At 35.5% G+C, this 4,186-nt stretch overlaps 1 protein-coding gene and 1 long non-coding RNA gene across 5 annotated transcripts in view; one reads left to right on the forward strand and one right to left on the reverse strand.

Annotated features, from left to right (window-relative positions):
* On the reverse strand, window positions 1–3,044 carry LOC107713725 (uncharacterized). The gene is made up of 3 exons (XR_001636924.1): window positions 2,977–3,044; window positions 2,324–2,554; window positions 1–74 (listed from the first exon to the last, which is right to left on the reverse strand). It is a non-coding gene; the product is annotated as an uncharacterized LOC107713725 (long non-coding RNA).
* A 411-nt stretch (window positions 3,045–3,455) lies between these two features.
* The window catches only part of LOC107713722 (uncharacterized), an 8,662-nt gene continuing 7,931 nt past the window's right edge, over window positions 3,456–4,186 (forward strand). For 3 of the 4 annotated variants that reach the window (XM_016519320.1, XM_016519317.1, XM_016519319.1), the window contains exon 1: window positions 3,456–3,675. The gene's annotated coding sequence lies outside the window, so the exon portion shown is untranslated. Of the gene's footprint in view, window positions 3,711–4,186 lie in introns of all 4 variants that reach the window. The other variant, XM_016519318.1, reaches the window with a different exon arrangement.

The following is a 4,186-nucleotide window of genomic DNA, read 5'->3' on the forward strand; positions in this document are numbered from 1 at the left end:
TGCTGATGGGCTTCCTGGACAGATGGAAGCTTGTGTAGAGCAGGAACGTGAGTGCAAACGTGAAGGCCCTGTACCTGCGTGAACCAAACACAGCAAAGTTCAATGAGGACAAGGAAATAGGGACATTTTACAGTGAAATGTCCTCCTGTCGTGCTCTGTACCAGCACAGATTTAAATATTGGCTGCATTCCGAAACAAGCCGTATACGTATACTGGACGTATGCAGCTGGCATTAAACTGTGTGAGTGGGTAATTACATACCCACCCACTGTTCAGATACGCAAACAACTTTGCTTAACTAGCAAATAAATCAGAAATTAAAGGGAGCACGTCTTACTATTGCTTACCGTCATACTAAGAAGGGCAGAACAAGTCTTTTATCCATTGGAAGCCTACTATTATTTTACAGGCTAGTTTAGATCGGGTTTGGAAACAGCAGATGAAGTCTTTTTTTTCTGTCACACAAAGCTACTTGTACATAGCTACTGTACAGATTAAAAAGATTTAAAAGTAGTCTATACAACTGTGTTATAAGTGATGTAATGGTGTACATGATGTAATGTACAAAAAATTGCCTTTTTACTTTAAAGTGTATTTATAAACACCATGATAAAACAAGTGGCAAAAAGCATGATAAATCATAAATTCACTGTAAGCGGCCAGTTTATTAAACATCACCTATACTTGTGTATAGATGGAGCACAAGTCATACACACACAAAACATCATAAGGGTAACACAAAACAAAAAAATCAGTTAACAAAAATAAGAAACAATGCTAAAGGTATACGTCATATAAAATATGTTCTTTTAATTTTTTTTTCATAAACTATATGGCAATTCATAGTTTTTACTTGCAAAAAAAAAACATAAATCTGACAGTATTTTACATTAAATGGGCTAAATTCATTATATTTTACAGTATTTTATTTTATTTTTTACAGTGCACTGCATATGTGGTCTGTCTGGTTTAAAAGAGATTTCCTGTAATTCTACCTGCTAATGCAGCAGGGCAGAAGTTGTTATCATCTCTATCTTATTTAAGAGTTTATTTAAAACACATAGGAATTTAAACACACCTAGCCTAGTTTGTGTGTTGCTTTGAAGAAACTCACTAAAACAGATTTTTCACAATCTATATTGAAATGGTGTTGATGACGCAGGAATGCAATGGAATGTAAGCTCTGATTAAATACAGACAGGTGTTTATACACTCACATATGTATGTACATTGTACATGTGTACAGTGGGTACAGAAAAGAATTTGAGGGTATTTTGCCCCATCCATTTTTCCTTCTATCCTGACAAGTGCTCCAGTCCCTGCTGCAGAGAAACACCCCATAACAGGATATTACCACCTCCATGCAGGTTGATCCTTTTTCCAACTCAGTGATTCTGTTTTTTTATTTTTATCTGACATGTTGATGTTTTATTTATCTTTCACTTGGATGCTATAAGTTGCGCTGAGTAAATACAGTTGAATAAAACAAAAACTGTGTTCGTCTTTATTTCAGGCTGCAAAGCAACTAAATTATTTTAAGGGGGGGGAGATTCTTTTCTATACCCACCCACTGTAATTCAGCTTCTATGGTCAACAGAGAGAATGACTTCTTGGTTTGGTACCGAAAGCAATATCAATGATTACATTTTATTTCAATAGAGGATACATTAAAGTTCTAATCTATTCAATTCAATACTATTCTCCAGCACAGAGCAGCTATATTAATGCTTAGCACACCCAGACACAGTCTGAAGATTCTTCTCATTTTGGGGGGAAAAAATTGGTGGAATTCTACAGAATGGACGCTAAAATCTGTTAAACATTGATAACCGAAACCACAGTCAAATTTACTAAAATATTTCATAAACAAATTTGCAAAGGGTGGGGTCATGTGTAGAATAATAATGACAGAGGTTCCAACTTCAAACTGGAAATTAGGCTGGCCAATTAATTGAATTTTATTTTCAGTTATGATTTTTGTTTTACAACAATTATGAAAACAAGCTAATCAAGATAAAATGATTATTGTGCCACATTATGTTTCTCAATGATGTGGTTTAGATGTATTTTTTATTAGGCTGTGGATGTGCACAACCTGTACTTGTAAATAACCTGTACTGTTATTTGTTTTGTATTATATGTATGTATGTATGTATATATATATATATATACATATATATATATATATATATATATTATGGTTTTTCTCATAATCAAGCAGCCCTGTGGAACTGTACAAAGTTTTGCACGTGCAGATTTGGGCCTGCTGATCATCAATCCTGAACATACAGCCAAAGAAGATTTATAAAAGAGACAAACTCACCATTGGTCCCTATTGAAGGATGCCAGGAAGCGGGTGCCAGGTGGGACTGGTGCCATGCTTATATATGTGTATGTGTGTGTGTGTGTGTATTACAGCTGCTTAGTAAATCTCATAAAGATGTTAGGCAGGATGCCTTTAGATATATGTCCACAAGACCCATCTCTGACCTTGTGATTTGATCAGAAAGAAACATGATCCCATTATGAAGAGTCGCATTCGTGGCTTTATATCCTGAAGAAACATGAAGAAAGAATGAGGGACTAAAAGGGAGGTGAACAAACAAACCATCACTTAGTTAAATAGTATCATGTTCATTCTACTGCTCATTTCATCTTTTAGGAAATGACCGTGTCTGCCCGGTCAAAGCTCATAAATGTCGTGACTCATAAAGAGGCTGTTACTGTACAAGCAGATCCAGTGTCTATGAGAGACCGTTCATATCAAGATAATAAGCATTCAAATAAGACTCTGAGTAAATGTACTACATCATTATAATTGTGTGTGATCTATCGCAGATACTCTCGCTTTGTATGAAGGTCGTAAGAATGCGTTTTTTTTAATCAAATGTGATCGACAACACGCCGAGAGCGCATCTGTCAAAGATTTAAGCGCATATTTAAAAGATTTCACTGAAAACAGCCCTGTGGTCTCACCGCATCAGCCGACTCTCCGTTCAGCGCTGTCTCTAGCGACCAACCGTCGCTTTCACGAGCAGCGTGTGAAGAGCGAAGCAACGGGAGAGCGTTCCAACGGTGCGATTTCAGGAAGTAAAATATTTCAAAATAAAAGACCCCGTTTCGGCGTTAAAATTATCCTTGCAATATAACATTTAAATTAAATTTGTTATTTTAAAAATTAAATAAACTGGAAAAAAATTAATGAGCCCATGAGCCAAGACAAAACTGTAATGAGCCAATAACATTTATTACAGAGTGCACACAATAAATTACTGAATATATAATATCTCTTTATTATTATTATTATTATTATTATTATTATTATTGTTGTTGTTATTATTATTATTAAATGATAGACTCGTTCAGTAGAGCCTTGTGTGTCTGACTTCACACTGCTGTAAGGATGATGCTCCCTCCGTTGTCCGGTTGTTGTTTTCTTCTCTAACTTACTCAGTTATTTGAGTATCACGCAGCTGCAGATGAATATAATTTTGGGTCATTATGAATAGCATTATAGGGCGCAGTTACATTGCACAGCAATGTTCAATTGTTTACATACAGCTCGTCAGAATTAGCCTACTCAGCAAATCCGTTTCCTTGTAAGCGCTGTTGAAAGTCACATAGTCTATGTGCCGCACTGATAGCGATACGAGCGAAAGCAGCTGGCAAGAAAAGGTACGTGCTGAAAAGCGCTTATGCTGGGTGGGGAGGTTTGTGTCTTTAGCTTCAGCAATATTGTAGCTCTGGGAGAGAACCGGATTTGCTTCCTGTATTAAACTGCTGGCTGTTATTACTAGTGATGCTTGGGTATTTCTAGTCTTTTAGATTCCTGTACAAACGTTTTCTTTAGTAACCAGAGTTTAAATGCACAGCCATTGTTACTGTTGTTATACATTCCTTGGAATTAAATTGAAATTAAAGTACGTGAAATTAAATTTAAAATATAATGTGTTCATTATGGTGTTACTGGAGGAACCATAACTGTATTTTATAGTAACAGGTATTGTATTTTGGCGGAACCATTGCTTAGTGTGGTCCATTTTTTGTAAAGAAATATCGTTTTGCTACTTTCTATAACTAGTGTATAAAACCTAGTTCAGTACTTCAACATACAAAATGGAAATTAAATTATATATATATGTACATGTATATGTATATGTGTGTGGCTGTACATACACGTAGTTGT

This window comes from Sinocyclocheilus rhinocerous, unplaced genomic scaffold (assembly GCF_001515625.1).
Source record: "Sinocyclocheilus rhinocerous isolate Xijiao unplaced genomic scaffold, SAMN03320098_v1.1 scaffold2584, whole genome shotgun sequence".
NCBI classification, from domain to species: domain Eukaryota; kingdom Metazoa; phylum Chordata; class Actinopteri; order Cypriniformes; family Cyprinidae; genus Sinocyclocheilus; species Sinocyclocheilus rhinocerous.